This window comes from Ambystoma mexicanum, chromosome 11, assembly GCF_040938575.1.
Source record: "Ambystoma mexicanum isolate Mex_15411 chromosome 11, UKY_AmexF1_1, whole genome shotgun sequence".
NCBI lineage: Eukaryota > Metazoa > Chordata > Amphibia > Caudata > Ambystomatidae > Ambystoma > Ambystoma mexicanum.
In genome coordinates, this window is record NC_090934.1 from 825251269 (window position 1) to 825275188 (window position 23920).

The following is a 23920-nucleotide window of genomic DNA, read 5'->3' on the forward strand; positions in this document are numbered from 1 at the left end:
ATTGGCCTGCTTTAAAGGTTGACCATGTCCTTCATGGGTGTCTGTCAATATGATACTTCCCTGCTTCAAAGTTTACATTCGAAACGCCAGAACAACTAGGCCCAGAGCACAAAGATGCAGTCAGGTTGAAATAACGAGATACTGAAGAGCAATTTTATATTTCAGAGTGGGAAAAGCAAATATGACCCCGACGTGATTTGAACACGAAACCTTCTGATCTGGAGTCAGATGCACTACCATTGCGCCACGAGGTCCTTGTGGCAATCCACCTGGTGTGTCTGATGACAGAATAAAGGTAGGAGACGTGCATGGACCTGCAGAGCCTCATTGCTTCTTTAAGTAGACTGGCTAGGATAGCTTCCTTCTGTGCATCAGTACACGCTGCAGCCAAACCCTTCCCATGAAGTCTTGATGTTTATGAATTGAATGGCAAGTTTTGAAAAACTAAAGCAAGCGAGAAGAATTGCTTGCAGTTTATTGGATTTTTTGGACGTCAGCACACGAGACCTGCGAGAGGTAAACAGAAGTCCATAGTTGGTCACGCTGAATTTTTGAGCCAAAATGCACCGTCCCTGGGTGGGCTTGAACCATCAACCTTTCGGTTAACAGCCGAACACGCTAACCGATTGCGCCACAGAGACTCATGCAGTTCTTACACAGGGGCCTGATTGGTGTGCTGTTTGCTTATGCTTCCCAGGCAACCTGAAAATATTTCTAAAATAGCTCTATTTCCCTCAGCAAATCAGGGTATCAAGCACTTCCCTACCTCCCCTAATCCACAAACACAGGGGATTTAGTAGAGGACAGAGCCCATCAACAGTGCACCAAATGTCCTCTGTATAGGCATAACTTGCTATGAGGAGAAAGCCACAGTTGCGCACTTGTGTTAAAAGGGGACAGTAGGCTGAACCCAGAGAACACGGGAGAAATGACTCAGGTTTACTGAGTGGAACACTCTGTGTCTTTGTGCCAAAAACAGCAGCGTCTTTTCGGTTAACAGCCGAACGCGCTAACCAATTGCGCCACAGAGACTCACTGGCATGTGTGTTCTGCCTTTGGCCTGATTGCATTGCTATTTTTTTCTGATTGGCAGAAAACCTGAACTTGTTTCTGAAAAAGGCATGCCTCTCTTAGCACTGCAGTGCATTAGACTGCTCCCTTGCTTCCCTGAGTCCCCAAATACACAACCACCTTGGGCACAATAGAAGACACATTCCAGCAGATTTAGCAAGAGTGCACAAAGGATTCTATATGTAGGTACCTTGCTGAGAAGCAAGACCTGCAGTTGCATTCTTCTGTTAAAAGAGTGCAGCAGAGTGCACCAAGAGAACTTGGGGGAAGTAGCTTATGTTAACTACTTGCCATGCTCTTTATAGATCCCTCTGTTTGACTGGGTGAATTCTAATTTCTGGGGTAGAGTAAGCAATTTTTGGATCTAGATGCTGTGCGCAACAGGAATGCTATATACTGCACTGTACTGCTACTGAAAAGTTACCAATTTTACAGGATGTTCAGGTAAGCTTTGTTTCAGAAAACAACTTGCTAGAGACACTAAGACAGATTACTGGGACAAAGGAAGAGGGTTTGGTGATTAGCACATCTCCTATGAAAGGTACAGTCACGCCCGAGACAACTCTGAGTGTCACCTCAAATTCTAAGAAATGCAAACTAGGGACCTACGCTTTTTATTGCCAGTGGATCTTTGTGTTTCAGACAAATGTGCACGCCTCCCAGAGCCCCTTGCAATGCACTTAGGGAAATGGGGGAAGGTGCTGTGAAGCCCTCTCGCTGACAATGTCTCTCTTGTCTATAATGTATCTATGAGAGAGAGAGAAATAGGCAATGCGAGAGTGAAAAAGTAAAATGGAAATGTGTCTACTGAGACCAGTATAAGGGGAAATCCTCACAATCCAGGACCGACAGTTGATTGGGAGGGCGCTTACAGGTTTCCGACACCAGACCGGTACCTGAACTCACAAACCCAAACTGCAAAGTGATGGGCATTGCCACTAGACTGCCGACCCCCTTTCGGGGCCCCAGCATATATCCTTTAGTCACACCTAGAGTTCCCAGGACAGTGCAGCATTCAGCGATTACACGAAAATATTGACAGCGCTAGGAGGCCATGCAAATGGCAGAGGTATGCTTTACAAAGCCCACGTAGCGTGCACAAAACAGCACATCAGTCAGGCCCACTTGAAGAGATGGTAAAGAGGAAATACTTCTGCTGCATCCAGTAAAACATAGAGATTGGCCTGCTTTAAAGGTTGACCATGTCCTTCATGGGTGTCTGTCAATATGATACTTCCCTGCTGCAAAGCTTACATTCGAAACGCCAGAACAACTAGGCCCAGAGCACAAAGATGCAGTCAGGTTGAAATAACGAGATACTGAAGAGCAATTTTATATTTCAGAGTGGGAAAAGCAAATATGACCCCGACGTGATTTGAACACGCAACCTTCTGATCTGGAGTCAGACGCGCTACCATTGCACCACGAGGTCCTTGTGGCAGTCCACCTGGTGTGTCTGATGACAGAATAAAGGTAGGAGACGTACATGCACCTGCAAAGCCTCATTGCTTCTTTAAGTAGACTGGCTAGGATAGCTTCCTTCTGTGCATCAATACACGCTGCAGCCAAACCCTTCCCATGAAGTCTTGATGTTTATGAATTGAATGGCAAGTTTTGAAAAACTAAAGCAAGCGAGAAGAATTGCTTGCAGTTTATTGGATTTTTTGGACGTCAGTAGACGAGACCTGCGAGAGGTAAACAGAAGTTCATAGTTGGTCATGCTGAATTTTTGAGCCAAAATGCATCGTCCCTGGGTGGGCTTGAACCACCAACCTTTCGATTAACAGCCGAACGCGCTAACCGATTGCGCCACAGAGACTCATGCAGTGCTTACACTGGGGCCTGATTGGTGTGCTGTTTGCTTATGCTTCCCAGGCAACCTGAAAATATTTCTAAAATAGCTCTATTTCCCACAGCAAATCAGGGTATCAAGCACTTCCCTACCTCCCCTAATCCACAAACACAGGGGATTTAGTAGAGGACAGAGCCCATCAACAGTGCACCAAATGTCCCCTGTGTAGGCATAACTTGCTATGAGGAGAAAGCCACAGTTGCACACTTGTGTTAAAAGGGGACAGTAGGCTGAACCCAGAGAACACGGGAGAAATGACTCAGGTTTACTGAGTGGAACACTCTGTGTCTTTGTGCCAAAAACAGCAGCGTCTTTTCGGTTAACAGCCGAACGCGCTAACCAATTGCGCCACAGAGACTCACTGGCATGTGTGTTCTGCCTTTGGCCTGATTGCATTGCTATTTTTTTCTGATTGGCAGGAAACCTGAACTTTTTTCTGAAAAAGGCATGCCTCTCTTAGCACTGCAGTGCATTAGACTGCTCCCTTGCTTCCCTGAGTCGCCAAATACACAACCACCTTGGGCACAATAGAAGACACATTCCAGCAGATTTAGCAAGAGTGCACCAAGGTTTCTATATGTAGGTACCTTTCTGAGAAGCAAGACCTACAGTTGCATTCTTCTGTTAAAAGAGGGCAGCAGAGTGCACCAAGAGAACTTGGGGGAAGTAGCTTATGTTAACTACTTGCCATGATCTTTATAGATCCCTCTGTTTGACTGGGTGAATTCTAATTTCTGGGGTAGAGTAAGCAATTTTTGGATCTAGATGCTGTGCGCAACAGGAATACTATATACTGCACTGTACTGCTACTGAAAAGTTACCAATTTTACAGGATGTTCAGGTAAGCTTTGTTTCAGAAAACAACTTGCTAGAGGCACTAAAACAGATTACTGGGACAAAGGAAGAGGGTTTGGGGATTAGCACATCTCCTATGAAAGGTACAGTCACGCCCGAGACAACTCTGAGTGCCTCCTCAAATTCTAAGAAATGCGAACGGGGGTCCTACGCCTTTTATTGCCAGTGGATCTTTGTGTTTCAGACAAATGTGCACGCCTCCCAGAGCCCCTTGCAATGCACTTAGGGAAAGGGGGGAAGGTGCTGTGAAGCCCTCTCGCTGACAATGTCTCTCTTGTCTATAATGTAACTATGAGAGAGAGAGAAATAGGCAATGCGAGAGTGAAAAAGTAAAATGGAAATGTGTCTACTGAGACCAGTATAAGGGGAAATCCTCACAATCCAGGACCGACAGTTGATTGGGAGGGCGCTTACAGGTTTCCGACACCAGACCGGTACCTGAACTCACAAACCCAAACTGCAAAGTGATGGGCATTGCCACTAGACTGCCGACCCCCTTTCGGGGCCCCAACATATATCCTTTAGTCACACCTAGAGTTCCCAGGACAGTGCAGCATTCAGCGATTACACGAAAATATTGACAGCGCTAGGAGGCCATGCAAATGGCAGAGGTATGCTTTACAAAGCCCACGTAGCGTGCACAAAACAGCACATCAGTCAGGCCCACTTGAAGAGATGGTAAAGAGGAAATACTTCTGCTGCATCCAGTAAAACATAGAGATTGGCCTGCTTTAAAGGTTGACCATGTCCTTCATGGGTGTCTGTCAATATGATACTTCCCTGCTGCAAAGCTTACATTCGAAACGCCAGAACAACTAGGCCCAGAGCACAAAGATGCAGTCAGGTTGAAATACCGAGATACTGAAGAGCAATTTTGTATTTCAGAGTGGGAAAAGCAAACGTGACCCCGACGTGATTTGAACACGCAACCTTCCGATTTGGAGTCAGACGCGCTACCATTGCGCCACGAGGTCCTTTGCAGTCCACCTGGTGTGTCTGATGACAGAATAAAGGTAGGAGACGTACATGCACCTGCAGAGCCTCATTGCTTCTTTAAGTAGACTGGCTAGGATAGCTTCCTTCTGTGCATCAGTACACGCTGCAGCCAAACCCTTCCCATGAAGTCTTGATGTTTATGAATTGAATGGCAAGTTTTGAAAAACTAAAGCAAGCGAGAAGAATTGCTTGCTGTTTATTGGACGTTAGCAGACGAGACCTGCGAGAGGTAAACAGAAGTTCATAGTTGGTCAAGCTGAATTTTTGAGCCGAAATGCATCGTCCCTGGGTGGGCGGGCTTGAACCACCAACCTTTCGGTTAACAGCCGGACGCGCTAACCGATTGCGCCACAGAGACTCATGCAGTGCTTACACTGGGGCCTGATTGGTGTGCTGTTTGCTTATGCTTCCCAGGCAACCTGAAAACATTTCTAAAATAGCTCTATTTCCCACAGCAAATCAGGGTATCAAGCACTTCCCTACCTCCCCTAATCCACAAACACAGGGGATTTAGTAGAGGACAGAGCCCATCAACAGTGCACCAAATGTCCTCTGTGTAGGCATAACTTGCTATGAGGAGAAAGCCACAGTTGCGCACTTGTGTTAAAAGGGGACAGTAGGCAGAACCCAGAGAACACGGGAGAAATGACTCAGGATTACTAAGTGGAACACTCTGTGTCTTTGTGCCAAAAACAGCAGCGTCTTTTCGGTTAACAGCCGAACGCGCTAACCAATTGCGCCACAGAGACTCACTGACATGTGTTTTCTGCCTTTATCCTGATTGCATTGCTATTTTTTTCTGATTGGCAGAAAACCTGAACTTTTTTCTGAAAAAGGCATGCCTCTCTTAGCACTGCAGTACATTAGACTGCTCCCTTGCTTCCCTGAGTCCCCAAATACACAACCACCTTGGGCACAATAGAAGACACATTCCAGCAGATTTAGCAAGAGTGCACCAAGGTTTCTATATGTAGGTACCTTGCTGAGAAGCAAGACCTGCAGTTGCATTCTTCTGTTAAAAGAGGGCAGCAGAGTGCACCAAGAGAACTTGGGGGAAGTAGCTTATGTTAACTACTTGCCATGCTCTTTATAGATCCCTCTGTTTGACTGGGTGAATTCTAATTTCTGGGGTAGAATAAGCAATTTTTGGATCTAGATGCTGTGCGCAACAGGAATGCTATATACTGCACTGTACTGCTACTGAAAAGTTACCAATTTTACAGGATGTTCAGGTAAGCTTTGTTTCAGAAAACAACTTGCTAGAGGCCCTAGGACAGATTAGTGGGACAAAGGAAGAGGGTTTGGGGATTAGCACATCTCCTATGTAAGGTACTGTCACGCCCGAGACAACTCTGAGTGCCACCTCAAATTCTAAGAAATGCGAACCAGGGTCCTACGCTTTTTATTGCCAGTGGATCTTTGTGTTTCAGACAAATGTGCACGCCTCCCAGAGCCCCTTGCAATGCACTTAGGGAAATGGGGGAAGGTGCTGTGAAGCCCTCTCGCTGACAATGGCTCTCTTGTCTATAATGTGTCTATGAGAGAGAGAGAAATAGGCAATGCGAGAGTGAAAAAGTAAAATGGAAATGTGTCTACTGAGACCAGTATAAGGGGAAATCCTCACAATCCAGGACCGACAGTTGATTGGGAGGGCGCTTACAGGTTTCCGACACCAGACCGGTACCTGAACTCAAAAACCCAAACTGCAAAGTGATGGGCATTGCCACTAGACTGCCGACCCCCTTTCGGGGCCCCAGCATATATCCTTTAGTCACACCTAGAGTTCCCAGGACAGTGCAGCATTCAGCGATTACACGAAAATATTGACAGCGCTAGGAGGCCATGCAAATGGCAGAGGTATGCTTTACAAAGCCCACGTAGCGTGCACAAAACAGCACATCAGTCAGGCCCACTTGAAGAGATGGTAAAGAGGAAATACTTCTGCTGCATCCAGTAAAACATAGAGATTGGCCTGCTTTAAAGGTTGACCATGTCCTTCATGGGTGTCTGTCAATATGATACTTCCCTGCTGCAAAGCTTACATTCGAAACGCCAGAACAACTAGGCCCAGAGCACAAAGATGCAGTCAGGTTGAAATAACGAGATACTGAAGAGCAATTTTATATTTCAGAGTGGGAAAAGCAAATACGACCCCGACGTGATTTGAACACGCAACCTTCTGATCTGGAGTCAGACGCGCTACCATTGCGCCACGAGGTCCTTGTGGCAATCCACCTGGTGTGTCTGATGACAGAATAAAGGTAGGAGACGTACATGCACCTGCAGAGCCTCATTGCTTCTTTAAGTAGACTGGCTAGGATAGCTTCCTTCTGTGCATCAGTACACGCTGCAGCCAAACCCTTCCCATGAAGTCTTGATGTTTATGAATTGAATGGCAAGTTTTGAAAAACTAAAGCAAGCGAGAAGAATTGCTTGCCGTTTATTGGATTTTTTGGACGTCAGCAGACGAGACCTGCGAGAGGTAAACAGAAGTTCATAGTTGGTCACGCTGAATTTTTGACCCAAAATGCATCGTCCCTCGGTGGGCTTGAACCACCAACCTTTTGGTTAACAGCCGAACGCGCTAACCGATTGCGCCATAGAGACTCATGCAGTGCTTAAATTGGGGCCTGATTGGTGTGCTGTTTGCTTATGCTTCCCAGGCAACCTGAAAATATTTCTAAAATAGCTCTATTTCCCACAGCAAATCAGGGTATCAAGCACTTCCCTACCTCCCCTAATCCACAAACACAGGGGATTTAGTAGAGGACAGAGCCCATCAACAGTGCACCAAATGCCCTCTGTGTAGGCATAACTTGCTATGAGGAGAAAGCCACAGTTGCGCACTTGTGTTAAAAGGGGACAGTAGGCTGAACCCAGAGAACACGGGAGAAATGACTCAGGTTTACTGAGTGGAACACTCTGTGTCTTTGTGCCCAAAACAGCAGCGTCTTTTCGGTTAACAGCCGAACGCGCTAACCAATTGCGCCACAGAGACTCACTGGCATGTGTGTTCTGCCTTTGGCCTGATTACATTGCTATTTTTTTCTGATTGGCAGAAAACCTGAACTTTTTTCTGAAAAAGGCATGCCTCTCTTAGCACTGCAGTGCATTAGACTGCTCCCTTGCTTCCCTGAGTCCCCAAATACACAACCACCTTGGGCACAATAGAAGACACATTCCAGCAGATTTAGCAAGAGTGCACCAAGGATTCTATATGTAGGTACCTTGCTGAGAAGCAAGACCTGCAGTTGCATTCTTCTGTTAAAAGAGGGCAGCAGAGTGCACCAAGAGAACTTGGGGGAAGTAGCTTATGTTAACTACTTGCCATGCTCTTTATAGATCCCTCTGTTTGACTGGGTGAATTCTAATTTCTGGGGTAGAGTAAGCAATTTTTGGATCTAGATGCTGTGCGCAACAGGAATGCTATATACTGCACTTTACTGCTACTGAAAAGTTACCAATTTTACAGGATGTTCAGGTAAGCTTTGTTTCAGAAAACAACTTGCTATAGGCACTAAGACAGATTACTGGGACAAAGGAAGAGGGTTTGGGGATTAGCACATCTCCTATGAAAGGTACAGTCACGCCCGAGACAACTCTGAGTGTCACCTCAAATTCTAAGAAATGCAAACTAGGGAACTACGCTTTTTATTGCCAGTGGATCTTTGTGTTTCAGACAAATGTGCACGCCTCCCAGAGCCCCTTGCAATGCACTTAGGGAAAGGGGGGAAGGTGCTGTGAAGCCCTCTCGCTGACAATGTCTCTCTTGTCTATAATGTAACTATGAGAGAGAGAGAAATAGGCAATGCGAGAGTGAAAAAGTAAAATGGAAATGTGTCTACTGAGACCAGTATAAGGGGAAATCCTCACAATCCAGGACCGACAGTTGATTGGGAGGGCGCTTACAGGTTTCCGACACCAGACCGGTACCTGAACTCACAAACCCAAACTGCAAAGTGATGCCCATTGCCACTAGACTGCCGACCCCCTTTCGGGGCCCCAACATATATCCTTTAGTCACACCTAGAGTTCCCAGGACAGTGCAGCATTCAGCGATTACACGAAAATATTGACAGCGCTAGGAGGCCATGCAAATGGAAGAGGTATGCTTTACAAAGCCCACGTAGCGTGCACAAAACAGCACATCAGTCAGGCCCACTTGAAGAGATGGTAAAGAGGAAATACTTCTGCTGCATCCAGTAAAACATAGAGATTGGCCTGCTTTAAAGGTTGACCATGTCCTTCATGGGTGTCAGTCAATATGATACTTCCCTGCTGCAAAGCTTACATTCGAAACGCCAGAACAACTAGGCCCAGAGCACAAAGATGCAGTCAGGTTGAAATAACGAGATACTGAAGAGCAATTTTGTATTTCAGAGTGGGAAAAGGAAGTATGACCCCGACGTGATTTGAACACACAACCTTTTGATCTGGAGTCAGACGCGCTACCATTGCGCCATGAGCTCCTTGTGCCAATCCCCCTGGTGTGTCTGATGACAGAATAAAGGTAGGAGACGTACATGCACCTGCAGAGCCTCATTGCTTCTTTAGGTAGACTGGCTAGGATAGCTTCCTTCTGTGCATCAGTACACGCTGCAGCCAAACCCTTCCCATGAAGTCTTGATGTTTATGAATTGAATGGCAAGTTTTGAAAAACTAAAGCAAGCGAGAAGAATTGCTTACGGTTTATTGGATTTTTTGGACGTCAGCAGACGAGACGTGCGAGAGGTAAACAGAAGTTCATAGTTGGTCACGCTGATTTTTTGAGCCAAAATGCATCGTCCCTGGGTGGGCTTGAACCACCAACCTTTCGGTTAACAGCCGAACGCGCTAACCGATTGCGCCACAGAGACTCATGCAGTGCTTACACTGGGGCCTGATTGGTGTGCTGTTTGCTTATGCTTCCCAGGCAACCTGAAAATATTTCTAAAATAGCTCTATTTCCCACAGCAAATCAGGGTATCAAGCACTTCCCTACCTCCCATAATCCACAAACACAGGGGATTTAGTAGAAGACAGAGCCCATCAACAGTGCACCAAATGTCCTCTGTGTAGGCATAACTTGCTATGAGGAGAAAGCCACAGTTGCGCACTTGTGTTAAAAGGGGACAGTAGGCTGAACCCAGAGAACACGGGAGAAATGACTCAGGTTTACTGAGTGGAACACTCTGTGTCTTTGTGCCAAAAACAGCAGCGTCTTTTCGGTTAACAGCCGAACGCGCTAACCAATTGTGCCACAGAGACTCACTGGAATGTGTGTTCTGCCTTTGGCCTGATTGCATTGCTATTTATTTCTGATTGGCAGAAAACCTGAACTTTTTTCTGAAAAAGGCATGCCTCTCTTAGCACTGCAGTGCATTAGACTGCTCCCTTGCTTCCCTGAGTCCCCAAATACACAACCACCTTGGGCACAATAGAAGACACATTCCAGCAGATTTAGCAAGAGTGCACCAAGGTTTCTATATGTAGGTACCTTGCTGAGAAGCAAGACCTGCAGTTGCATTCTTCTGTTAAAAGAGGGCAGCAGAGTGCACCAAGAGAACTTGGGGGAAGTAGCTTATGTTAACTACTTGCCATGATCTTTATAGATCCCTCTGTTTGACTGGGTGAATTCTAATTTCTGGGGTAGAGTAAGCAATTTTTGGATCTAGATGCTGTGCGCAACAGGAATGCTATATACTGCACTGTACTGCTACTGAAAAGTTACCAATTTTACAGGATGTTCAGGTAAGCTTTGTTTCAGAAAACAACATGCTAGAGGCCCTAGGACAGATTACTGGGACAAAGGAAGAGGGTTTGGGGATTAGCACATCTCCTATGAAAGGTACAGTCACGCCCGAGACAACTCTGAGTGCCTCCTCAAATTCTAAGAAATGCGAACTGGGGTCCTACGCCTTTTATTGCCAGTGGATCTTTGTGTTTCAGACAAATGTGCACGCCTCCCAGAGCCCCTTGCAATGCACTTAGGGAAATGGGGGAAGGTGCTGTGCAACCCTCTCGCTGACAATGTCTCTCTTGTCTATAATGTATCTATGAGAGAGAGAGAAATAGGCAATGCGAGAGTGAAAAAGTAAAATGGAAATGTGTCTACTGAGACCAGTATAAGGGGAAATCCTCACAATCCAGGACCGACAGTTGATTGGGAGGGCGCTTACAGGTTTCCTACACCAGACCGGTACCTGAACTCACAAACCCAAACTGCAAAGTGATGGGCATTGCCACTAGACTGCCGACCCCCTTTCGGGGCCCCAGCATATATCGTTTAGTCACACCTAGAGTTCCCAGGACAGTGCAGCATTCAGCGATTACACGAAAATATTGACAGCGCTAGGAGGCCATGCAAATGGCAGAGGTATGCTTTACAAAGCCCACGTAGCGTGCACAAAACAGCACATCAGTCAGGCCCACTTGAAGAGATGGTAAAGAGGAAATACTTCTGCTGCATCCAGTAAAACATAGAGATTGGCCTGCTTTAAAGGTTGACCATGTCCTTCATGGGGGTCTGTCAATATGATACTTCCCTGCTGCAAAGTTTACATTCGAAACGCCAGAACAACTAGGCCCAGAGCACAAAGATGCAGTCAGGTTGAAATAACGAGATACTGAAGAGCAATTTTATATTTCAGAGTGGGAAAAGCAAATATGCCCCCGACGTGATTTGAACACGCAACCTTCTGATCTGGAGTCAGACGTGCTACCATTGCGCCACGAGGTCCTTCTGGCAATCCACCTGGTGTGTCTGATGACAGAATAAAGGTAGGAGACGTACATGCACCTGCAGAGCCTCATTGCTTCTTTAAGTAGACTGGCTAGGATAGCTTCCTTCTGTGCATCAGTACACGCTGCAGCCAAACCCTTCCCATGAAGTCTTGATGTTTATGAATTGAATGGCAAGTTTTGAAAAACTAAAGCAAGCGAGAAGAATTGCTTGCAGTTTATTGGATTTTTTGGACGTCAGCAGACGAGACCTGCGAGAGGTAAACAGAAGTCCATAGTTGGTCACGCTGAATTTTTGAGCCAAAATGCACCGTCCCTGGGTGGGCTTGAACCACCAACCTTCGAACGCGCTAACCGATTGCGCCACAGAGACTCATGCAGTTCTTACACAGGGGCCTGATTGGGGTGCTGTTTGCTTATGCTTCCCAGGCAACCTGAAAATATTTCTAAAATAGCTCTTTTTCCCACAGCAAATCAGGGTATCAAGCACTTCCCTACCTCCCCTAATCCACAAACACAGGGGATTTAGTAGAGGACAGAGCCCATCAACAGTGCACCAAATGTCCTCTGTGTAGGCATAACTTGCTATGAGGATAAAGCCACAGTTGCGCACTTGTGTTAAAAGGGGACAGTAGGCTGAACCCAGAGAACACGGGAGAAATGACTCAGGTTTACTGAGTGGAACACTCTGTGTCTTTGTGCCAAAAACAGCAGCGTCTTTTCGGTTAACAGCCGAACGCGCTAACCAATTGCACCACAGAGACTCACTGGCATGTGTGTTCTGCCTTTGGCCTGATTGCATTGCTATTTTTTTCTGATTGGCAGAAAACCTGAACTTTTTTCTGAAAAAGGCATGCCTCTCTTATCACTGCAGTGCATTAGACTGCTCCCTTGCTTCCCTGAGTCCCCAAATACACAACCACCCTGGGCACAATAGAAGACACATTCCAGCAGATTTAGCAAGAGTGCACCAAGGATTCTATATGTAGGTACCTTGCTGAGAAGCAAGACCTGCAGTTGCATTCTTCTGTTAAAAGAGGGCAGCAGAGTGCACCAAGAGAACTTGGGGGAAGTAGCTTATGTTAACTACTTGCCATGATCTTTATAGATCCCTCTGTTTGACTGGGTGAATTCTAATTTCTGGGGTAGAGTAAGCAATTTTTGGATCTAGATGCTGTGCGCAACAGGAATGCTATATACTGCACTGTACTGCTACTGAAAAGTTACCAATTTTACAGGATGTTCAGGTAAGCTTTGTTTCAGAAAACAACATGCTAGAGGCCCTAGGACAGATTACTGGGACAAAGGAAGAGGGTTTGGGGATTAGCACATCTCCTATGAAAGGTACAGTCACGCCCGAGACAACTCTGAGTGCCTCCTCAAATTCTAAGAAATGCGAACTGGGGTCCTACGCCTTTTATTGCCAGTGGATCTTTGTGTTTCAGACAAATGTGCACGCCTCCCAGAGCCCCTTGCAATGCACTTAGGGAAATGGGGGAAGGTGCTGTGCAACCCTCTCGCTGACAATGTCTCTCTTGTCTATAATGTATCTATGAGAGAGAGAGAAATAGGCAATGCGAGAGTGAAAAAGTAAAATGGAAATGTGTCTACTGAGACCAGTATAAGGGGAAATCCTCACAATCCAGGACCGACAGTTGATTGGGAGGGCGCTTACAGGTTTCCTACACCAGACCGGTACCTGAACTCACAAACCCAAACTGCAAAGTGATGGGCATTGCCACTAGACTGCCGACCCCCTTTCGGGGCCCCAGCATATATCGTTTAGTCACACCTAGAGTTCCCAGGACAGTGCAGCATTCAGCGATTACACGAAAATATTGACAGCGCTAGGAGGCCATGCAAATGGCAGAGGTATGCTTTACAAAGCCCACGTAGCGTGCACAAAACAGCACATCAGTCAGGCCCACTTGAAGAGATGGTAAAGAGGAAATACTTCTGCTGCATCCAGTAAAACATAGAGATTGGCCTGCTTTAAAGGTTGACCATGTCCTTCATGGGGGTCTGTCAATATGATACTTCCCTGCTGCAAAGTTTACATTCGAAACGCCAGAACAACTAGGCCCAGAGCACAAAGATGCAGTCAGGTTGAAATAACGAGATACTGAAGAGCAATTTTATATTTCAGAGTGGGAAAAGCAAATATGCCCCCGACGTGATTTGAACACGCAACCTTCTGATCTGGAGTCAGACGTGCTACCATTGCGCCACGAGGTCCTTCTGGCAATCCACCTGGTGTGTCTGATGACAGAATAAAGGTAGGAGACGTACATGCACCTGCAGAGCCTCATTGCTTCTTTAAGTAGACTGGCTAGGATAGCTTCCTTCTGTGCATCAGTACACGCTGCAGCCAAACCCTTCCCATGAAGTCTTGATGTTTATGAATTGAATGGCAAGTTTTGAAAAACTAAAGCAAGCGAGAAGAATTGCTTGCAGTTTATTGGATTTTTTGGACGTCAGCAGACGAGACCTGCGAGAGGTAAACAGAAGTCCATAGTTGGTCACGCTGAATTTTTGAGCCAAAATGCACCGTCCCTGGGTGGGCTTGAACCACCAACCTTCGAACACGCTAACCGATTGCGCCACAGAGACTCATGCAGTTCTTACACAGGGGCCTGATTGGGGTGCTGTTTGCTTATGCTTCCCAGGCAACCTGAAAATATTTCTAAAATAGCTCTTTTTCCCACAGCAAATCAGGGTATCAAGCACTTCCCTACCTCCCCTAATCCACAAACACAGGGGATTTAGTAGAGGACAGAGCCCATCAACAGTGCACCAAATGTCCTCTGTGTAGGCATAACTTGCTATGAGGATAAAGCCACAGTTGCGCACTTGTGTTAAAAGGGGACAGTAGGCTGAACCCAGAGAACACGGGAGAAATTACTCAGGTTTACTGAGTGGAACACTCTGTGTCTTTGTGCCAAAAACAGCAGCGTCTTTTCGGTTAACAGCCGAACGCGCTAACCAATTGCACCACAGAGACTCACTGGCATGTGTGTTCTGCCTTTGGCCTGATTGCATTGCTATTTTTTTCTGATTGGCAGAAAACCTGAACTTTTTTCTGAAAAAGGCATGCCTCTCTTATCACTGCAGTGCATTAGACTGCTCCCTTGCTTCCCTGAGTCCCCAAATACACAACCACCCTGGGCACAATAGAAGACACATTCCAGCAGATTTAGCAAGAGTGCACCAAGGATTCTATATGTAGGTACCTTGCTGAGAAGCAAGACCTGCAGTTGCATTCTTCTGTTAAAAGAGGGCAGCAGAGTGCACCAAGAGAACTTGGGGGAAGTAGCTTATGTTAACTACTTGCCATGCTCTTTATAGATCCCTCTGTTTGACTGGGTGAATTCTAATTTCTGGGGTAGAGTAAGCAATTTTTGGATCTAGTTGCTGTGCGCAACAGGAATGCTATATACTGCACTGTACTGCTACTGAAAAGTTACCAATTTTACAGGATGTTCAGGTAAGCTTTGTTTCAGAAAACAACTTGCTAGAGGCACTAAAACAGATTACTGGGACAAAGGAAGAGGGTTTGGGGATTAGCACATCTCCTATGAAAGGTACAGTCACGCCCAAGACAACTCTGAGTGTCACCTCAAATTCTAAGAAATGCAAACTAGGGACCTACGCTTTTTATTGCCAGTGGATCTTTGTGGTTCAGACAAATGTGCACGCCTCCCAGAGCCCCTTGCAATGCACTTAGGGAAATGGGGGAAGGTGCTGTGAAGCCCTCTCGCTGACAATGTCTCTCTTGTCTATAATGTATCTATGAGAGAGAGAGAAATAGGCAATGCGAGAGTGAAAAAGTAAAATGGAAATGTGTCTACTGAGACCAGTATAAGGGGAAATCCTCACAATCCAGGACCGACAGTTGATTGGGAGGGCGCTTACAGGTTTCCGACACCAGACCGGTACCTGAACTCACAAACCCAAACTGCAAAGTGATGGGCATTGCCACTAGACTGCCGACCCCCTTTCGGGGCCCCAGCATATATCCTTTAGTCACACCTAGAGTTCCCAGGACAGTGCAGCATTCAGCGATTACACGAAAATATTGACAGCGCTAGGAGGCCATGCAAATGGCAGAGGTATGCTTTACAAAGCCCACGTAGCGTGCACAAAACAGCACATCAGTCAGGCCCACTTGAAGAGATGGTAAAGAGGAAATACTTCTGCTGCATCCAGTAAAACATAGAGATTGGCCTGCTTTAAAGGTTGACCATGTCCTTCATGGGTGTCTGGCAATATGATACTTCCCTGCTGCAAAGCTTACATTCGAAACGCCAGAACAACTAGGCCCAGAGCACAAAGATGCAGTCAGGTTGAAATAACGAGATACTGAAGAGCAATTTTGTATTTCAGAGTGGGAAAAGCAAATATGACCCCGACGTGATTTGAACACGCAACCTTCTGATCTGGAGTCAGACGCGCTACCATTGCGCCACGAGGTCCTTGTGGCAGTCCACCTGGTGTGTCTGATGACAGAATAAAGGTAGGAGACGTACATGCACCTGCAGAGCCTCATTGCTTCTTTAAGTAGACTGGCTAGGACAGCTTCCTTCTGTGCATCAGTACACGCTGCAGCCAAACCCTTCCCATGAAGTCTTGATGTTTATGAATTGAATGGCAAGTTTTGAAAAACTAAAGCAAGCGAGAAGAATTGCTTGCAGTTTATTGGATTTTTTGGACGTCAGCAGACGAGACCTGCGAGAGGTAAACAGAAGTTCATAGTTGGTCATGCTGAATTTTTGAGCCAAAATGCATCGTCCCTGGGTGGGCTTGAACCACCAACCTTTCGGTTAACAGCCGAACGCGCTAACCGATTGCGCCACAGAGACTCATGCAGTGCTTACACTGGGGCCTGATTGGTGTGCTGTTTGCTTATGCTCCCCAGGCAACCTGAAAATATTTCTAAAATAGCTCTATTTCCCACAGCAAATCAGGGTATGAAGTACTTCCCTACCTCCCGTAATCCACAAACACAGGGGATTTAGTAGAGGACAGAGCCCATCAACAGTGCACCAAATGCCCTCTGTGTAGGCATAACTTGCTATGAGGAGAAAGCCACAGTTGCGCACTTGTGTTAAAAGGGGACAGTAGGCTGAACCCAGAGAACATGGGAGAAATGACTCAGGTTTACTGAGTGGAACACTCTGTCTTTGTGCCCAAAACAGCAGCGTCTTTTCGGTTAACAGCCGAACGCGCTAACCAATTGCGCCACAGAGACTCACTGGCATGTGTGTTCTGCCTTTGGCCTGATTGCATTGCTATTTTTTTCTGATTGGCAGAAAACCTGAATTTTTTTCTTAAAAAGGCATGCCTCTCGTAGCACTGCAGTGCATTAGACTGCTCCCTTGCTTCCCTGAGTCCCCAAATACACAACCACCTTGGGCACAATAGAAGACACATTCCAGCAGATTTAGCAAGAGTGCACCAAGGTTTCTATATGTAGGTACCTTGCTGAGAAGCAAGACCTGCAGTTGCATTCTTCTGTTAAAAGAGGGCAGCAGAGTGCACCAAGAGAACTTGGGGGAAGTAGCTTATGTTAACTACTTGCCATGCTCTTTATAGATCCCTCTGTTTGACTGGGTGAATTCTAATTTCTGGGGTAGAGTAAGCAATTTTTGGATCTAGATGCTGTGCGCAACAGGAATGCTATATACTGCACTGTACTGCTACTGAAAAGTTACCAATTTTACAGGATGTTCAGGTAAGCTTTGTTTCAGAAAACAACTTGCTAGAGGCACTAAGACAGATTACTGGGACAAAGGAAGAGGGTTTGGGGATTAGCACATCTCCTATGAAAGGTACAGTCACGCCCGAGACAACTCTGAGTGTCACCTCAAATTCTAAGAAATGCAAACTAGGGACCTACGCTTTTTATTGCCAGTGGATCTTTGTGTTTCAGACAAATGTGCACGCCTCCCAGAGCCCCTTGCAATGCACTTAGGGAAATGGGGGAAGGTGCTGTGGAGCCCTCTCGCTGACAATGTCTCTCTTGTCTATAATGTATCTATGAGAGAGAGAGAAATAGGCAATGCGAGAGTGAAAAAGTAAAATGGAAATGTGTCTACTGAGACCAGTATAAGGGGAAATCCTCACAATCCAGGACCGACAGTTGATTGGGAGGGCGCTTACAGGTTTCCGACACCAGACCGGTACCTGAACTCACAAACCCAAACTGCAAAGTGATGGGCATTCCCACTAGACTGCCGACCCCCTTTCGGGGCCCCAGCATATATCCTTTAGTCACACCTAGAGTTCCCAGGACAGTGCAGCATTCAGCGATTACACGAAAATATTGACAGCGCTAGGAGGCCATGCAAATGGCAGAGGTATGCTTTACAAAGCCCACGTAGCGTGCACAAAACAGCACATCAGTCAGGCCCACTTGAAGAGATGGTAAAGAGGAAACACTTCTGCTGCATCCAGTAAAACATAGAGATTGGCCTGCTTTAAAGGTTGACCATGTCCTTCATGGGTGTCTGTCAATATGATACTTCCCTGCTGCAAAGCTTACATTCGAAACGCCAGAACAACTAGGCCCAGAGCACAAAGATGCAGTCAGGTTGAAATAACGAGATACTGAAGAGCAATTTTGTATTTCAGAGTGGGAAAAGCAAATATAACCCCGACGTGATTTGAACACGCAACTTTCTGATCTGGAGTCAGACGCGCTACCATTGCGCCACGAGGTCCTTGTGGCAATCCACCTGGTGTGTCTGATGACAGAATAAAGGTAGGAGACGTACATGGACCTGCAGAGCCTCATTGCTTCTTTAAGTAGACTGGCTAGGATAGCTTCCTTCTGTGCATCAGTACACGCTGCAGCCAAACCCTTCCCATGAAGTCTTGATGTTTATGAATTGAATGGCAAGTTTTGAAAAACTAAAGCAAGCGAGAAGAATTGCTTACGGTTTATTGGATTTTTTGGACGTCAGCAGACGAGACCTGCGAGAGGTAAACAGAAGTTCATAGTTGGTCACGCTGATTTTTTGAGCCAAAATGCATCGTCCCTGGGTGGGCTTGAACCACCAACCTTTCGGTTAACAGCCGAACGCGCTAACCGATTGCGCCACAGAGACTCATGCAGTGCTTACACTGGGGCCTGATTGGTGTGCTGTTTGCTTATGCTTCCCAGGCAACCTGAAAATATTTCTAAAATAGCTCTATTTCCCACAGCAAATCAGGGTATCAAGCACTTCCCTACCTCCCATAATCCACAAACACAGGGGATTTAGTAGAAGACAGAGCCCATCAACAGTGCACCAAATGTCCTCTGTGTAGGCATAACTTGCTATGAGGAGAAAGCCACAGTTGCGCACTTGTGTTAAAAGGGGACAGTAGGCTGAACCCAGAGAACACGGGAGAAATGACTCAGGTTTACTGAGTGGAACACTCTGTGTCTTTGTGCCAAAAACAGCAGCGTCTTTTCGGTTAACAGCCGAACGCGCTAACCAATTGTGCCACAGAGACTCACTGGAATGTGTGTTCTGCCTTTGGCCTGATTGCATTGCTATTTATTTCTGATTGGCAGAAAACCTGAACTTTTTTCTGAAAAAGGCATGCCTCTCTTATCACTGCAGTGCATTAGACTGCTCCCTTGCTTCCCTGAGTCCCCAAATACACAACCACCCTGGGCACAATAGAAGACACATTCCAGCAGATTTAGCAAGAGTGCACCAAGGATTCTATATGTAGGTACCTTGCTGAGAAGCAAGACCTGCAGTTGCATTCTTCTGTTAAAAGAGGGCAGCAGAGTGCACCAAGAGAACTTGGGGGAAGTAGCTTATGTTAACTACTTGCCATGCTCTTTATAGATCCCTCTGTTTGACTGGGTGAATTCTAATTTCTGGGGTAGAGTAAGCAATTTTTGGATCTAGTTGCTGTGCGCAACAGGAATGCTATATACTGCACTGTACTGCTACTGAAAAGTTACCAATTTTACAGGATGTTCAGGTAAGCTTTGTTTCAGAAAACAACTTGCTAGAGGCACTAAAACAGATTACTGGGACAAAGGAAGAGGGTTTGGGGATTAGCACATCTCCTATGAAAGGTACAGTCACGCCCAAGACAACTCTGAGTGTCACCTCAAATTCTAAGAAATGCAAACTAGGGACCTACGCTTTTTATTGCCAGTGGATCTTTGTGGTTCAGACAAATGTGCACGCCTCCCAGAGCCCCTTGCAATGCACTTAGGGAAATGGGGGAAGGTGCTGTGAAGCCCTCTCGCTGACAATGTCTCTCTTGTCTATAATGTATCTATGAGAGAGAGAGAAATAGGCAATGCGAGAGTGAAAAAGTAAAATGGAAATGTGTCTACTGAGACCAGTATAAGGGGAAATCCTCACAATCCAGGACCGACAGTTGATTGGGAGGGCGCTTACAGGTTTCCGACACCAGACCGGTACCTGAACTCACAAACCCAAACTGCAAAGTGATGGGCATTGCCACTAGACTGCCGACCCCCTTTCGGGGCCCCAGCATATATCCTTTAGTCACACCTAGAGTTCCCAGGACAGTGCAGCATTCAGCGATTACACGAAAATATTGACAGCGCTAGGAGGCCATGCAAATGGCAGAGGTATGCTTTACAAAGCCCACGTAGCGTGCACAAAACAGCACATCAGTCAGGCCCACTTGAAGAGATGGTAAAGAGGAAATACTTCTGCTGCATCCAGTAAAACATAGAGATTGGCCTGCTTTAAAGGTTGACCATGTCCTTCATGGGTGTCTGGCAATATGATACTTCCCTGCTGCAAAGCTTACATTCGAAACGCCAGAACAACTAGGCCCAGAGCACAAAGATGCAGTCAGGTTGAAATAACGAGATACTGAAGAGCAATTTTGTATTTCAGAGTGGGAAAAGCAAATATGACCCCGACGTGATTTGAACACGCAACCTTCTGATCTGGAGTCAGACGCGCTACCATTGCGCCACGAGGTCCTTGTGGCAGTCCACCTGGTGTGTCTGATGACAGAATAAAGGTAGGAGACGTACATGCACCTGCAGAGCCTCATTGCTTCTTTAAGTAGACTGGCTAGGACAGCTTCCTTCTGTGCATCAGTACACGCTGCAGCCAAACCCTTCCCATGAAGTCTTGATGTTTATGAATTGAATGGCAAGTTTTGAAAAACTAAAGCAAGCGAGAAGAATTGCTTGCAGTTTATTGGATTTTTTGGACGTCAGCAGACGAGACCTGCGAGAGGTAAACAGAAGTTCATAGTTGGTCATGCTGAATTTTTGAGCCAAAATGCATCGTCCCTGGGTGGGCTTGAACCACCAACCTTTCGGTTAACAGCCGAACGCGCTAACCGATTGCGCCACAGAGACTCATGCAGTGCTTACACTGGGGCCTGATTGGTGTGCTGTTTGCTTATGCTCCCCAGGCAACCTGAAAATATTTCTAAAATAGCTCTATTTCCCACAGCAAATCAGGGTATGAAGTACTTCCCTACCTCCCGTAATCCACAAACACAGGGGATTTAGTAGAGGACAGAGCCCATCAACAGTGCACCAAATGCCCTCTGTGTAGGCATAACTTGCTATGAGGAGAAAGCCACAGTTGCGCACTTGTGTTAAAAGGGGACAGTAGGCTGAACCCAGAGAACATGGGAGAAATGACTCAGGTTTACTGAGTGGAACACTCTGTGTCTTTGTGCCCAAAACAGCAGCGTCTTTTCGGTTAACAGCCGAACGCGCTAACCAATTGCGCCACAGAGACTCACTGGCATGTGTGTTCTGCCTTTGGCCTGATTGCATTGCTATTTTTTTCTGATTGGCAGAAAACCTGAACTTTTTTCTTAAAAAGGCATGCCTCTCGTAGCACTGCAGTGCATTAGACTGCTCCCTTGCTTCCCTGAGTCCCCAAATACACAACCACCTTGGGCACAATAGAAGACACATTCCAGCAGATTTAGCAAGAGTGCACCAAGGTTTCTATATGTAGGTACCTTGCTGAGAAGCAAGACCTGCAGTTGCATTCTTCTGTTAAAAGAGGGCAGCAGAGTGCACCAAGAGAACTTGGGGGAAGTAGCTTATGTTAACTACTTGCCATGCTCTTTATAGATCCCTCTGTTTGACTGGGTGAATTCTAATTTCTGGGGTAGAGTAAGCAATTTTTGGATCTAGATGCTGTGCGCAACAGGAATGCTATATACTGCACTGTACTGCTACTGAAAAGTTACCAATTTTACAGGATGTTCAGGTAAGCTTTGTTTCAGAAAACAACTTGCTAGAGGCACTAAGACAGATTACTGGGACAAAGGAAGAGGGTTTGGGGATTAGCACATCTCCTATGAAAGGTACAGTCACGCCCGAGACAACTCTGAGTGTCACCTCAAATTCTAAGAAATGCAAACTAGGGACCTACGCTTTTTATTGCCAGTGGATCTTTGTGTTTCAGACAAATGTGCACGCCTCCCAGAGCCCCTTGCAATGCACTTAGGGAAATGGGGGAAGGTGCTGTGGAGCCCTCTCGCTGACAATGTCTCTCTTGTCTATAATGTATCTATGAGAGAGAGAGAAATAGGCAATGCGAGAGTGAAAAAGTAAAATGGAAATGTGTCTACTGAGACCAGTATAAGGGGAAATCCTCACAATCCAGGACCGACAGTTGATTGGGAGGGCGCTTACAGGTTTCCGACACCAGACCGGTACCTGAACTCACAAACCCAAACTGCAAAGTGATGGGCATTGCCACTAGACTGCCGACCCCCTTTCGGGGCCCCAGCATATATCCTTTAGTCACACCTAGAGTTCCCAGGACAGTGCAGCATTCAGCGATTACACGAAAATATTGACAGCGCTAGGAGGCCATGCAAATGGCAGAGGTATGCTTTACAAAGCCCACGTAGCGTGCACAAAACAGCACATCAGTCAGGCCCACTTGAAGAGATGGTAAAGAGGAAACACTTCTGCTGCATCCAGTAAAACATAGAGATTGGCCTGCTTTAAAGGTTGACCATGTCCTTCATGGGTGTCTGTCAATATGATACTTCCCTGCTGCAAAGCTTACATTCGAAACGCCAGAACAACTAGGCCCAGAGCACAAAGATGCAGTCAGGTTGAAATAACGAGATACTGAAGAGCAATTTTGTATTTCAGAGTGGGAAAAGCAAATATGACCCCGACGTGATTTGAACACGCAACTTTCTGATCTGGAGTCAGACGCGCTACCATTGCGCCACGAGGTCCTTGTGGCAATCCACCTGGTGTGTCTGATGACAGAATAAAGGTAGGAGACGTACATGGACCTGCAGAGCCTCATTGCTTCTTTAAGTAGACTGGCTAGGATAGCTTCCTTCTGTGCATCAGTACACGCTGCAGCCAAACCCTTCCCATGAAGTCTTGATGTTTATGAATTGAATGGCAAGTTTTGAAAAACTAAAGCAAGCGAGAAGAATTGCTTGCAGTTTATTGGATTTTTTGGACGTCAGCAGACGAGACCTGCGAGAGGTAAACAGAAGTTCATAGTTGGTCATGCTGAATTTTTGAGCCAAAATGCACCGTCCTGGGTGGGCTTGAACCACCAACCTTTCGATTAACAGCCGGACGCGCTAACTGATCGCGCCACAGAGACTCGTGCAGTGCTTACACTGGGGCCTGATTGGTGTGCTGTTTGCTTATGCTTCCCAGGCAACCTGAAAACATTTCTAAAATAGCTCTATTTCCCACAGCAAATCAGGGTATCAAGCACTTCCCTACCTCCCCTAATCCACAAACACAGGGGATTTAGTAGAGGACAGAGCCCATCAACAGTGCACCAAATTTCCTCTGTGTAGGCATAACTTGCTATGAGGAGAAAGCCACAGTTGCGCACTTGTGTTAAAAGGGGACAGTAGGCTGAACCCAGAGAACACGGGAGAAATGACTCAGGATTACTAAGTGGAACACTCTGTGTCTTTGTGCCAAAAACAGCAGCGTCTTTTCGGTTAACAGCCGAACGCGCTAACCAATTGCGCCACAGAGACTCACTGACATGTGTTTTCTGCCTTTATCCTGATTGCATTGCTATTTTTTTCTGATTGGCAGAAAACCTGAACTTTTTTCTGAAAAAGGCATGCCTCTCTTAGCACTGCAGTGCATTAGACTGCTCCGTTGCTTCCCTGAGTCCCCCAAATACACAACCACCTTGGGCACAATAGAAGACACATTCCAGCAGATTTAGCAAGAGTGCACCAAGGTTTCTATATGTAGGTACCTTGCTGAGAAGCAAGACCTGCAGTTGCATTCTTCTGTTAAAAGAGGGCAGCAGAGTGCACCAAGAGAACTTGGGGGAAGTAGCTTATGTTAACTACTTGCCATGATCTTTATAGATCCCTCTGTTTGACTGGGTGAATTCTAATTTCTGGGGTAGAGTAAGCAATTTTTGGATCTAGATGCTGTGCGCAACAGGAATGCTA

At 46.3% G+C, this 23920-nt stretch overlaps 16 non-coding genes across 16 annotated transcripts; all 16 read right to left on the reverse strand.

The window, feature by feature from the left end:
- Window positions 1–182: 182 nt before the first annotated feature.
- Window positions 183–254, reverse strand: TRNAW-CCA (transfer RNA tryptophan (anticodon CCA)). Its single transcript has one exon. It is a non-coding gene; the product is annotated as a tRNA-Trp (tRNA).
- A 313-nt stretch (window positions 255–567) lies between these two features.
- On the reverse strand, window positions 568–641 carry TRNAN-GUU (transfer RNA asparagine (anticodon GUU)). The gene has a single exon. It is a non-coding gene; the product is annotated as a tRNA-Asn (tRNA).
- Window positions 642–2431: 1790 nt separating this feature from the next.
- TRNAW-CCA (transfer RNA tryptophan (anticodon CCA)) lies at window positions 2432–2503 on the reverse strand. The gene has a single exon. It is a non-coding gene; the product is annotated as a tRNA-Trp (tRNA).
- A 313-nt stretch (window positions 2504–2816) lies between these two features.
- On the reverse strand, window positions 2817–2890 carry TRNAN-GUU (transfer RNA asparagine (anticodon GUU)). The gene has a single exon. It is a non-coding gene; the product is annotated as a tRNA-Asn (tRNA).
- Window positions 2891–4680: 1790 nt separating this feature from the next.
- Window positions 4681–4752, reverse strand: TRNAW-CCA (transfer RNA tryptophan (anticodon CCA)). Its single transcript has one exon. It is a non-coding gene; the product is annotated as a tRNA-Trp (tRNA).
- Window positions 4753–6922: 2170 nt separating this feature from the next.
- Window positions 6923–6994, reverse strand: TRNAW-CCA (transfer RNA tryptophan (anticodon CCA)). Its single transcript has one exon. It is a non-coding gene; the product is annotated as a tRNA-Trp (tRNA).
- Window positions 6995–9556: 2562 nt separating this feature from the next.
- Window positions 9557–9630, reverse strand: TRNAN-GUU (transfer RNA asparagine (anticodon GUU)). Its single transcript has one exon. It is a non-coding gene; the product is annotated as a tRNA-Asn (tRNA).
- Window positions 9631–11420: 1790 nt separating this feature from the next.
- On the reverse strand, window positions 11421–11492 carry TRNAW-CCA (transfer RNA tryptophan (anticodon CCA)). Its single transcript has one exon. It is a non-coding gene; the product is annotated as a tRNA-Trp (tRNA).
- Window positions 11493–13657: 2165 nt separating this feature from the next.
- Window positions 13658–13729, reverse strand: TRNAW-CCA (transfer RNA tryptophan (anticodon CCA)). The gene has a single exon. It is a non-coding gene; the product is annotated as a tRNA-Trp (tRNA).
- Window positions 13730–15894: 2165 nt separating this feature from the next.
- TRNAW-CCA (transfer RNA tryptophan (anticodon CCA)) lies at window positions 15895–15966 on the reverse strand. The gene has a single exon. It is a non-coding gene; the product is annotated as a tRNA-Trp (tRNA).
- A 313-nt stretch (window positions 15967–16279) lies between these two features.
- TRNAN-GUU (transfer RNA asparagine (anticodon GUU)) lies at window positions 16280–16353 on the reverse strand. The gene has a single exon. It is a non-coding gene; the product is annotated as a tRNA-Asn (tRNA).
- A 1788-nt stretch (window positions 16354–18141) lies between these two features.
- Window positions 18142–18213, reverse strand: TRNAW-CCA (transfer RNA tryptophan (anticodon CCA)). Its single transcript has one exon. It is a non-coding gene; the product is annotated as a tRNA-Trp (tRNA).
- A 313-nt stretch (window positions 18214–18526) lies between these two features.
- Window positions 18527–18600, reverse strand: TRNAN-GUU (transfer RNA asparagine (anticodon GUU)). The gene has a single exon. It is a non-coding gene; the product is annotated as a tRNA-Asn (tRNA).
- Window positions 18601–20390: 1790 nt separating this feature from the next.
- TRNAW-CCA (transfer RNA tryptophan (anticodon CCA)) lies at window positions 20391–20462 on the reverse strand. The gene has a single exon. It is a non-coding gene; the product is annotated as a tRNA-Trp (tRNA).
- Window positions 20463–20775: 313 nt separating this feature from the next.
- On the reverse strand, window positions 20776–20849 carry TRNAN-GUU (transfer RNA asparagine (anticodon GUU)). The gene has a single exon. It is a non-coding gene; the product is annotated as a tRNA-Asn (tRNA).
- A 1790-nt stretch (window positions 20850–22639) lies between these two features.
- TRNAW-CCA (transfer RNA tryptophan (anticodon CCA)) lies at window positions 22640–22711 on the reverse strand. The gene has a single exon. It is a non-coding gene; the product is annotated as a tRNA-Trp (tRNA).
- Window positions 22712–23920: the final 1209 nt, after the last annotated feature.